At 43.0% G+C, this 12,500-nt stretch overlaps 1 pseudogene; it reads right to left on the reverse strand.

Moving 5' to 3' along the window:
• LOC135510200 (tetratricopeptide repeat protein 29-like) overlaps window positions 1-12,500 on the reverse strand; it is a 28,240-nt pseudogene that overhangs the window by 10,271 nt on the left and 5,469 nt on the right.

The following is a 12,500-nucleotide window of genomic DNA, read 5'->3' on the forward strand; positions in this document are numbered from 1 at the left end:
TTTAGTTATGAAGTGTGTACCTGTGTTTAGTTATGAAGTGTGTACCTGTGTTTAGTTATGAAGTGTGTACCTGTGTTTAGTTATGAAGTGTGTACCTGTGATTAATTAGTTATGAAGTGTGTACCTGTGTGTAGTTATGAAGTGTGTACCTGTGTTTAGTTAGTTATGAAGTGTGTACCTGTGTTTAGTTAGTTATGAAGTGTGTACCTGTGTTTAGTTATGAAGTGTGTACCTGTGTTTAGTTATGAAGTGTGTACCTGTGTTTAGTTATGAAGTGTGTACCTGTGTTTAGTTATGAAGTGTGTACCTGTGTTTAATTAGTTATGAAGTGTGTACCTGTGTGTAGTTATGAAGTGTGTACCTGTGTTTAGTTATGAAGTGTGTACCTGTGTTTAGTTATGAAGTGTGTACCTGTGTTTAATTAGTTATGAAGTGTGTACCTGTGTGTAGTTATGAAGTGTGTACCTGTGTTTAGTTAGTTATGAAGTGTGTACCTGTGTTTAGTTATGAAGTGTGTACCTGTGTGTAGTTATGAAGTGTGTACCTGTGTTTAATTAGTTATGAAGTGTGTACCTGTGTTTAGTTATGAAGTGTGTACCTGTGTTTAGTTAGTTATGAAGTGTGTACCTGTGTTTAGTTATGAAGTGTGTATGTCTAATTAGTTATGAAGTGTGTACCTGTGTTTAATTATGAAGTGTGTACCTGTGTTTAGTTTTGAAGTGTGTACCTGTGTTTAGTTATGAAGTGTGTACCTGTGTTTAGTTATGAAGTGTGTACCTGTGTTTAGTTATGAAGTGTGTACCTGTGTTTAGTTATGAAGTGTGTACCTGTGTTTAATTAGTTATGAAGTGTGTACCTGTGTTTAGTTAGTTATGAAGTGTGTACCTGTGTTTAATTAGTTATGAAGTGTGTACCTGTGTGTAGTTATGAAGTGTGTACCTGTGTTTAGTTATGAAGTGTGTACCTGTGTTTAATTAGTTATGAAGTGTGTACCTGTGTGTAGTTATGAAGTGTGTACCTGTGTTTAATTAGTTATGAAGTGTGTACCTGTGTTTAGTTATGAAGTGTGTACCTGTGTTTAGTTATGAAGTGTGTACCTGTGTTTAGTTATGAAGTGTGTACCTGTGTTTAGTTATGAAGTGTGTACCTGTGTTTAATTAGTTATGAAGTGTGTACCTGTGTGTAGTTATGAAGTGTGTACCTGTGTTTAATTAGTTATGAAGTGTGTACCTGTGTTTAGTTATGAAGTGTGTACCTGTGTTTAGTTATGAAGTGTGTACCTGTGTTTAATTAGTTATGAAGTGTGTAACTGTGTTTAATTAATTATGAAGTGTGTACCTGTGTTTAGTTATGAAGTGTGTACCTGTGTTTAGTTATGAAGTGTGTACCTGTGTTTAGTTATGAAGTGTGTACCTGTGTTTAGTTATGAAGTGTGTACCTGTGATTAATTAGTTATGAAGTGTGTACCTGTGTGTAGTTATGAAGTGTGTACCTGTGTTTAGTTAGTTATGAAGTGTGTACCTGTGTTTAGTTAGTTATGAAGTGTGTACCTGTGTTTAGTTATGAAGTGTGTACCTGTGTTTAGTTATGAAGTGTGTACCTGTGTTTAGTTATGAAGTGTGTACCTGTGTTTAGTTATGAAGTGTGTACCTGTGTTTAATTAGTTATGAAGTGTGTACCTGTGTGTAGTTATGAAGTGTGTACCTGTGTTTAGTTATGAAGTGTGTACCTGTGTTTAGTTATGAAGTGTGTACCTGTGTTTAATTAGTTATGAAGTGTGTACCTGTGTGTAGTTATGAAGTGTGTACCTGTGTTTAGTTAGTTATGAAGTGTGTACCTGTGTTTAGTTATGAAGTGTGTACCTGTGTGTAGTTATGAAGTGTGTACCTGTGTTTAATTAGTTATGAAGTGTGTACCTGTGTTTAGTTATGAAGTGTGTACCTGTGTTTAGTTAGTTATGAAGTGTGTACCTGTGTTTAGTTATGAAGTGTGTATGTCTAATTAGTTATGAAGTGTGTACCTGTGTTTAATTATGAAGTGTGTACCTGTGTTTAGTTTTGAAGTGTGTACCTGTGTTTAGTTATGAAGTGTGTACCTGTGTTTAGTTATGAAGTGTGTACCTGTGTTTAGTTATGAAGTGTGTACCTGTGTTTAGTTATGAAGTGTGTACCTGTGTTTAATTAGTTATGAAGTGTGTACCTGTGTTTAGTTAGTTATGAAGTGTGTACCTGTGTTTAATTAGTTATGTTATGAAGTGTGTACCTGTGTGTAGTTATGAAGTGTGTACCTGTGTTTAGTTATGAAGTGTGTACCTGTGTTTAATTAGTTATGAAGTGTGTACCTGTGTGTAGTTATGAAGTGTGTACCTGTGTTTAATTAGTTATGAAGTGTGTACCTGTGTTTAGTTATGAAGTGTGTACCTGTGTTTAGTTATGAAGTGTGTACCTGTGTTTAATTAGTTATGAAGTGTGTACCTGTGTTTAATTAATTATGAAGTGTGTACCTGTGTTTAGTTATGAAGTGTGTACCTGTGTTTAATTAATTATGAAGTGTGTACCTGTGTTTAGTTATGAAGTGTGTACCTGTGTTTAGTTATGAAGTGTGTACCTGTGTTTAGTTATGAAGTGTGTACCTGTGTTTAGTTATGAAGTGTGTACCTGTGTTTAATTAGTTATGAAGTGTGTACCTGTGTGTAGTTATGAAGTGTGTACCTGTGTTTAGTTAGTTATGAAGTGTGTACCTGTGTTTAGTTAGTTATGAAGTGTGTACCTGTGTTTAGTTATGAAGTGTGTACCTGTGTTTAGTTATGAAGTGTGTACCTGTGTTTAGTTATGAAGTGTGTACCTGTGTTTAGTTATGAAGTGTGTACCTGTGTTTAATTAGTTATGAAGTGTGTACCTGTGTGTAGTTATGAAGTGTGTACCTGTGTTTAGTTATGAAGTGTGTACCTGTGTTTAGTTATGAAGTGTGTACCTGTGTTTAATTAGTTATGAAGTGTGTACCTGTGTGTAGTTATGAAGTGTGTACCTGTGTTTAGTTAGTTATGAAGTGTGTACCTGTGTTTAGTTATGAAGTGTGTACCTGTGTTTAGTTATGAAGTGTGTACCTGTGTTTAGTTAGTTATGAAGTGTGTACCTGTGTTTAGTTATGAAGTGTGTACCTGTGTGTAGTTATGAAGTGTGTACCTGTGTTTAATTAGTTATGAAGTGTGTACCTGTGTTTAGTTATGAAGTGTGTACCTGTGTTTAGTTAGTTATGAAGTGTGTACCTGTGTGTAGTTATGAAGTGTGTACCTGTGTTTAATTAGTTATGAAGTGTGTACCTGTGTTTAGTTATGAAGTGTGTACCTGTGTTTAGTTAGTTATGAAGTGTGTACCTGTGTGTAGTTATGAAGTGTGTACCTGTGTTTAATTAGTTACGAAGTGTGTGTGTGTGTGTGTGTGTGTGTGTGTGTGTGTGTGTGTGTGTGTGTGTGTGTGTGTGTGTGTGTGTGTGTGTGTGTGTGTGTGTGTGTGTGTGTGTGTGTCTGTGTGTATGCGTGCGTGCGTGCGTGTGTGTGTGCGTGTGTGTGTGTTTAATTAGTTATGAAGTGTGTACCTGTGTTTAATTAGTTATGAAGTGTGTGTGTGTGTGTGTGTGTGTGTGTGTGTGTGTGTGTGTGTGTGTGTGTGTGTGTGTGTGTGTGTGTGTGTGTGTGTGTGTGTGTGTGTGTGTGTGTGTGTGCGTGTGTTTCTGACCTGTGGAACCCTCCACGCAGCATCTCTACACAGGCGTTCTGTCTCACGCTGTTACGGAACCTGTCAACAGACAGAGAATATTTAAAACAAAGACAAAAAACAAAAACATTAAAGAACAACTTCCTGTTGCTGCTTTCAAACACCCACCTGTACTGGAATCTCGTTACCTAGTTACTGGATACTTATACATCTAGTTAGGATTTTCTACACAGGAGGAAGAGTGGGCAACTCTGGAACTTTCAGGGATGTGAGGTCGAATCTCATTCAAGGCAGGGGAGCTAAGTGGTTAGAGTGTAGAGGCGGTAGGGTGGCCTAGTGGTTAGAGTGTAGAGGCTGTATGGTAGCCTAGAGGTTAGAGTGTAGAGGTGGTATGGTAGCCTAGTGGTTAGAGTGTAGAGGCGGTATGGTAGCCTAGTGGTTAGAGTGTAGAGGCGGTATGGTAGCCTAGTGGTTAGAGTGTAGAGGCGGTATGGTAGCCTAGTGGTTAGAGTGTAGAGGCTGTATGGTAGCCTAGTGGTTAGAGTGTAGAGGTGGTATGGTAGCCTAGTGGTTAGAGTGTAGAGGCGGTATGGTAGCCTAGTGGTTAGAGTGTAGGGGCTAGAGTGTAGGGGTGGTAGCCAAGTGGTTAGAGTGTAGGGGCTGTAGGGTAGCCTAGTGGTTAGAGTGTAGAGGCTGTAGGGTAGCCTAGTGGTTAGAGTGTAGAGGCGGTAGGGTAGCCTAGTGGTTAGAGTGTAGAGGTGGTATGGTAGCCTAGTGGTTAGAGTGTAGAGGCGGTATGGGTAGCCTAGTGGTTAGAGTGTAGAGGCGGTAGGGTAGCCTAGTGGTTAGAGTGTAGAGGCGGTATGGTAGCCTAGTGGTTAGAGTGTAGAGGTGGTATGGTAGCCTAGTGGTTAGAGGGTAGAGGTGGTATGGTAGCCTAGTGGTTAGAGTGTAGAGGCGGTAGGGTAGCCTAGTGGTTAGAGTGTAGAGGCGGTATGGTAGCCTAGTGGTTAGAGTGTAGAGGCGGTATGGTAGCCTAGTGGTTAGAGTGTAGAGGCGGTATGGTAGCCTAGTGGTTAGAGTGTAGAGGCGGTAGGGTAGCCTAGTGGTTAGAGGGTAGAGGTGGTATGGTAGCCTAGTGGTTAGAGTGTAGAGGCGGCAGGGTAGCCTAGTGGGGTTAGAGTGTAGAGTGGTTAGAGTGTAGGGGCTGTAGGGTGGCCTATCTAGTGGTTAGAGTGTAGGGGCTGTAGGGTGGCCTAGTGGTTAGAGTGTATTGGTGGTAGGGTAGCCTAGTGGTTAGAGTGTAGAGGCGGTATGGGAGCCTAGTGGTTAGAGTGTAGAGGAGGTATGGTAGCCTAGTGGTTAGAGTGTAGAGGCGGTAGGGTAGCCTAGTGGTTAGAGTGTAGAGGCGGTATGGTAGCCTAGTGGTTAGAGTGTAGAGGCGGTATGGTAGCCTAGTGGTTAGAGTGTAGAGGCGGTATGGTAGCCTAGTGGTTAGAGTGTAGAGGCGGTAGGGTAGCCTAGTGGTTAGAGGGTAGAGGTGGTATGGTAGCCTAGTGGTTAGAGTGTAGAGGCTGTATGGTAGCCTAGAGGTTAGAGTGTAGAGGTGGTATGGTAGCCTAGTGGTTAGAGTGTAGAGGTGGTATGGTAGCCTAGTGGTTAGAGTGTAGAGGCCTAGTGGTTAGAGTGTAGAGGTATGGTAGCCTAGTGGTGGTTAGAGTGTAGAGTGGTTAGAGGTATGGTAGCCTAGTGGTTAGAGTGTAGAGGCGGTATGGTAGCCTAGTGGTTAGAGTGTGGTAGCCTAGTGGTTAGAGTGTAGAGGTGGTATGGTAGCCTAGTGGTTAGAGTGTAGAGGCTGTATGGTAGCCTAGAGGTTAGAGTGTAGAGGTGGTATGGTAGCCTAGTGGTTAGAGTGTAGAGGCGGTATGGTAGCCTAGTGGTTAGAGTGTAGAGGCGGTATGGTAGCCTAGTGGTTAGAGTGTAGAGGCGGTATGGTAGCCTAGTGGTTAGAGTGTAGAGGTGGTATGGTAGCCTAGTGGTTAGAGTGTAGAGGCGGTATGGTAGCCTAGTGGTTAGAGTGTAGAGGCGGTATGGTAGCCTAGTGGTTAGAGTGTAGAGGCGGTATGGTAGCCTAGTGGTTAGAGTGTAGAGGCTGTATGGTAGCCTAGTGGTTAGAGTGTAGAGGTGGTATGGTAGCCTAGTGGTTAGAGTGTAGAGGAGGTATGGTAGCCTAGTGGTTAGAGTGTAGAGGCGGTATGGTAGCCTAGTGGTTAGAGTGTAGAGGCGGTATGGTAGCCTAGTGGTTAGAGTGTAGAGGCGGTGGTAGCCTAGTGGTTAGAGTGTAGAGGCGGTATGGTAGCCTAGTGGTTAGAGTGTAGAGGCGGTATGGTAGCCTAGTGGTTAGAGTGTAGAGGCGGTATGGTAGCCTAGTGGTTAGAGTGTAGAGGCGGTATGGTAGCCTAGTGGTTAGAGTGTAGAGGCGGTAGGGTAGCCTAGTGGTTAGAGTGTAGAGGCGGTATGGTAGCCTAGTGGTTAGAGTGTAGAGGCGGTATGGTAGCCTAGTGGTTAGAGTGTAGAGGCGGTAGGGTAGCCTAGTGGTTAGAGGGTAGAGGTGGTATGGTAGCCCAGTGGTTAGAGTGTAGAGGCTGTATGGTAGCCTAGAGGTTAGAGTGTAGAGGTGGTATGGTAGCCTAGTGGTTAGAGTGTAGAGGCGGTATGGTAGCCTAGTGGTTGGTTATGGAGCCTAGTGGTTAGAGGTGGTATGGTAGCCTAGTGGTTAGAGTGTAGAGGCGGTATGGTAGCCTAGTGGTTGGTAGAGGCGGTATGGTAGCCTAGTGGTTAGAGTGTAGAGGCAGTATGGTAGCTAGTGGTTAGAGTGTGGTAGCCTAGTGGTTAGAGTGTAGAGGTGGTATGGTAGCCTAGTGGTTAGAGTGTAGAGGGTATGGTAGCCTAGTGGTAGAGCCTAGTGGTTAGAGTGTAGAGGCGGTATGGTAGCCTAGTGGTTAGAGTGTAGAGGCGGTATGGTAGCCTAGTGGTTAGAGTGTAGAGGCGGTATGGTAGCCTAGTGGTTAGAGTGTAGAGGCGGTATGGTAGCCTAGTGGTTTAGAGTGTAGAGAGCGGTATGGTAGCCTAGTGGTTAGAGTGTAGAGGCGGTATGGTAGCCTAGTGGTTAGAGTGTAGAGGCGGTATGGTAGCCTAGTGGTTAGAGTGTAGAGGTGGTATGGTAGCCTAGTGGTTAGAGTGTAGAGGTGGTATGGTAGCCTAGTGGTTAGAGTGTAGAGCCTAGTGGTTAGAGGTATGGGCCTAGTGGTTAGAGTGTAGAGGCGGTATGGTAGCCTAGTGGTTAGAGTGTAGAGGCGGTATGGTAGCCTAGTGGTTAGAGTGTAGAGGCGGTATGGTAGCCTAGTGGTTAGAGTGTAGAGGCGGTATGGTAGCCTAGTGGTTAGAGTGAGGCGGTATGGTAGCCTAGTGGTTAGAGTGTAGAGGCGGTATGGTAGCCTAGTGGTTAGAGTGTTAGAGGCGGTATGGTAGCCTAGTGGTTAGAGTGTAGAGGCGGTATGGTAGCCTAGTGGTTAGAGTTTAGAGGCAGTATGGTAGCCTAGTGGTTAGAGTGTAGGAGCTGTAGGGTGGCCAAGTGGTTAGAGTGTAGGGGCTGTAGGGTGGCCTAGTGGTTAGAGTGTAGGGGCTATAGGGTGGCCTATCGGTTAGAGTGTAGGGGCTGTAGGGTGGCCTAGTGGTTAGAGTGTAGAGGCGGTATGGGAGCCTAGTGGTTAGAGTGTAGAGGCGGTATGGTAGCCTAGTGGTTAGAGTGTAGAGGCGGTAGGGTAGCCTAGTGGTTAGAGTGTAGAGGCGGTAGGGTAGCCTAGTGGTTAGAGTGTAGAGGCGGTATGGTAGCCTAGTGGTTAGAGTGTAGAGGTATGGTAGCCGGTATGGTAGCCTAGTGGTTAGAGTGTAGAGGTGGTATGGGAGCCTAGTGGTTAGAGTGTAGAGGTGGTATGGTAGCCTAGTGGTTAGAGTGTAGAGGTGGTATGGTAGCCTAGTGGTTAGAGTGTAGAGGTGGTATGGTAGCCTAGTGGTTAGAGTGTAGAGGTGGTATGGTAGCCTAGTGGTTAGAGTGTAGAGGCGGTATGGTAGCCTAGTGGTTAGAGTGTAGAGGCGGTAGGGTAGCCTAGTGGTTAGAGGGTAGAGGTGGTATGGTAGCCTAGTGGTTAGAGTGTAGAGGCTGTATGGTAGCCTAGTGGTTAGAGTGTAGAGGTGGTATGGTAGCCTAGTGGTTAGAGTGTAGAGGCGGTATGGTAGCCTAGTGGTTAGAGTGTAGAGGCGGTATGGTAGCCTAGTGGTTAGAGTGTAGAGGCTTGGTAGCCTAGTGGCCTAGTGGTTAGAGTGTAGAGGCTGTATGGTAGCCTAGTGGTTAGAGTGTAGGGGCTAGTGGCAGGGTAGCCTAGTGGTTAGAGTGTAGAGGCGGTATGGTAGCCTAGTGGTAAGAGTGTAGGGGCGGCAGGGTAGCCTAGTGGTTAGAGTGTAGAGGCGGTATGGTAGCCTAGTGGTAAGAGTGTAGAGGCGGTATGGTAGCCTAGTGGTAAGAGTGTAGAGGCGGTATGGTAGCCTAGTGGTTAGATTGTAGAGGCGGTAGGGTAGCCTAGTGGTTAGTGTAGAGGCCGTATGGTAGCCTAGTGGTTAGAGTGTAGGGGCGGCAGGGTAGCCTAGTGGTTAGTGGTTAGAGTGTAGAGGCGGTATGGTAGCCTAGTGGTTAGAGTGTAGAGGTGGTATGGTAGCCTAGTGGTTAGAGTGTAGAGGTGGTATGGTAGCCTAGTGGTTAGAGTGTAGAGGTGGTATGGTAGCCTAGTGGTAAGAGTGTAGAGGCGGTATGGTAGCCTAGTGGTTAGAGTGTAGGGGCGGCAGGGTAGCCTAGTGGTTAGAGTGTAGAGGCGGTATGGTAGCCTAGTGGTTAGAGTGTAGAGGTGGTATGGTAGCCTAGTGGTTAGAGTGTAGAGGTGGTATGGTAGCCTAGTGGTTAGAGTGTAGAGGTGGTATGGTAGCCTAGTGGTAAGAGTGTAGAGGCGGTATGGTAGCCTAGTGGTTAGAGTGTAGAGGCGGTAGGGTAGCCTAGTGGTTAGTGTAGAGGCCGTTAGCCTAGTGGTAGAGTGGGCAGGGTAGCCTAGTGGTTAGAGTGTAGAGTATGGTAGCCTAGTGGTTAGAGTGTAGGTGGTAGGCCGGTATGGTAGCCTAGTGGTTAGAGTGTAGAGGTGGTATGGTAGCCTAGTGGTTGAGTGTAGAGTGGTATGGTAGCCTAGTGGTTATGGTAGCCTAGTGGTTAGAGTGTAGAGGAGCCAGGGTAGCCTAGTGGTTAGAGTGTAGAGGAGCCAGGGTAGCCTAGTGGTTAGAGCGTTGGACCAGTAACCGGAAGATTTGCAAGTTCAAATCCCAGAGCTGACAAGGTACAAATCTGTCGTTCTGCCCCTGAACAGGCAGTTAACAGGCAGTTAACCCACTGTTCCTAGGCCGTCATTGAAAATAAGATTTTTTTCTTAACTGACTTGCCTAGTCAAATAAAAGGTCAACTATTTGGAAAATAGTTTTATTTGAAAACCAGACCTTCTGAACTGTTTTGTTCAAATAATTGGTTTAATTTAGTATAGTATACGCCTTTAAGCATCCTAAATAATGCCATCGATTCAGTTTTAGAACCATAGTCAAGTTGAAGGCTTCAAAGGGAAAGGTGATGTGATCCTGGTTGGTAATCCAACTGACTAGAGGCTACGAACCTGGTAATCCAACTGACTAGAGGCTACTAACCTGGTAATCCAACTGACTAGAGGCTACGAACCTGGTAATCCAACTGACTAGAGGCTACTAACCTGGTAATCCAACTGACTAGAGGCTACTAACCTGGTAATCCAACTGACTAGAGGCTATTAACCTGGTAATCCAACTAACTATAGACTACTAACCTGGTAATCCAACTGGCAATCCAACTGACTAGGCTACTAACCTGGCAATCCAACTGACTAGAGGCTACTAACCTGGTAATCCAACTGACTACAGCTACTACTAACCTGGTAATCCAACTGACTAGAGGCTACTAACCTGGTAATCCAACTAACTATAGACTATAGTAATCCAACTGACTAACCTGGTAATCCAACTAACTATAGACTACTAAGGCTAACTAAGGCCTGGTAATCCAACTGACTAGAGGCTACTAACCTGGTAATCCAACTAACTATAGACTACTAACCTGGTAATCCAACTGACTAGAGGCTACTAACCTGGTAATCCAACTAACTATAGACTACTAACCTGGTAATCCAACTGACTACAGGCTATTAACCCGGTAATCCAACTGACTATAGACTACCTAAACCAACAGTTTAGCGCTGCGCTTCGGGGTTTTGATAATATCAGCATGGGGGAAAAACTAGGAATCACACGTTGCTATTTATCGCTGACCAGCAGATGTCACTAAAGTGCACTGTCACCGGATAATGAAGCCCAGGGAAATTCAACCTTTTTATTTTTTGACCCAATTGGCTGAAAAGCCTCAATGCTTCAGGAAGCTTTGTTTCCCCCATCACTACCTTTAGTTGATGGCAGTCGTGGACAGACAGAAGAACAGGGCTTTAAAGTGAAGTCGACAATCACCCAGCATTGGTCTGTGGTGACCTCTACTGGTGAACATGTAAACTGCACTGAATTGAGCTGAGCAGCGAAGTGCTCTGACCTACACATAATAAACAAGTGAATTGACTTACGGGGTGATTCAACCGATTAAAGGCAAATGAATTGACTTACAGGGCGATTCAACCGATTAAAGGCAAATGAATTGACTTGATTAAACAAATGAATTGACTTACAGGGCGATTCAACTGATTAAAGGCAAATGAATTGACTTACAGATTAAAGGCGATTCAACTGATTAAAGGCAAATGAATTGACTGATTAAAGGCAAATGAATTGACTTACAGGCGATTCAACTGATTCGATTCAACTGATTAAAGGCAAATGAATTGACTTACAGGGCGATTCAACTGATTAAAGGCAAATGAATTGACTTACAGGGCGATTCAACTAATTAAAGGCAAATGGCGATTCAAAGTGCTCAGACCTACACATAATAAACAAATGAATTGACTTACAGGGCGATTTCATCCTTGGAAACAGTTGGGGTCTGGCTTCTTGCAGGCTGAGCTGTTTCAGTCTCTTTCCCCTTCTTCTGCATCCTAAAAACATGTGTAGGCCTTGGTCAAGATCATTCTCTGATATGACCTTCAAAGTGTAATGTCCGTAATATCAACTAACTACTTTATTATAGACAGGTAATGTCTGTAATATCAACTAACTACTTTATTATAGACAGGTAATGTCCGTAATATCAACTAACTACTTTATTATAGACAGGTAATGTCTGATATCAACTACTTTATTATAGACAGGTAATGTCTAATTATCAACTAACTACTTTTTATAGACAGGTAATGTCTGTAATATCAACTAACTACTTTATTATAGTAATATCAACTAACTACGGGTAATGTCTGTAATATCAACTAACTACTTTATTATAGACAGGTAATGTCTGATATTAACTAACTACTTTCAAACCAACATGTGCACAGCCATGGGGCAAAACATAAATACATTTGCACACATAAGCACGTGTTGTCTCTCAAATACATAATTACAGTTGTTGTCTCTCAAAAACATCATTACAGTTGTTGCCTCTCAAATACATCATTACAGTTGTTGGCTAGCTAATACATCATTACAGTTGTTGGCTAGCTAATACATCATCATTACAGTTGTTGGCTAGCTAATACATCATTACAGTGGTTGGCTAGCTAATACATCATCATTACAGTTGTTGGCTAGCTAATACATCATTACAGTTGTTGGCTAGCTAATACATCATCATTACAGTGGTTGGCTAGCTAATACAACATCATTACAGTTGTTGGCTAGCTAATAAAACATCATTACAGTTGTTGGCTAGCTAATACATCATTACAGTTGTTGGCTAGCTAATACATCATCATTACAGTTGTTGGCTAGCTAATACTATCATTACAGTGGTTGGCTAGCATCATCATTACAGTTGTTGGCTAGCTAAAACATCACATCATTACAGTTGTTGGCTAGCTAATACAACATCATTACAGTTGTTGGCTAGCTAATAAAACATCATTACAGTTGTTGGCTAGCTAATACAACATCATTACAGTTGTTGGCTAGCTAATACATCATTACATCATTACAGTGGCTGGCTAGCTAATACATCATCATTACAGGTGTTGGCTAGCTAATACATCATTACAGTTGTTGGCTAGCTAAAACATCATTACAGTTGTTGGCTAGCTAATACATCATCATTACAGTTGTTGGCTAGCTAATACATCATTACAGTTGTTGGCTAGCTAATACATCATCATTACAGTTGTTGGCTAGCAAGTACATCATTACAGTTGTTGGCTAGCTAATACATCATTACAGTTGTTTGCTAGCTAATACAACATCATTACAGTGGCTGGCTAGCTAATACATCATCATTACAGGTGTTGGCTAGCTAATACATCATTACAGTTGTTGGCTAGCCAATACATCATCATTACAGTTGTTGGCTAGCCAATACATCATCATCATTACATCATTACAGTGGTTGGCTAGCTAATACATCATTACAGTTGTTGGCTAGCTAATACATCATCATTACAGGTGTTGGCTAGCTAGTACACATCATTAGGGTTGTTGGCTAGCTAATACATCATTACAGTTGTTTGCTAGCTAATA

This window comes from Oncorhynchus masou, chromosome 23 (genome assembly GCF_036934945.1).
Source record: "Oncorhynchus masou masou isolate Uvic2021 chromosome 23, UVic_Omas_1.1, whole genome shotgun sequence".
In the NCBI taxonomy this organism is placed as follows: Eukaryota; Metazoa; Chordata; class Actinopteri; order Salmoniformes; family Salmonidae; genus Oncorhynchus; species Oncorhynchus masou.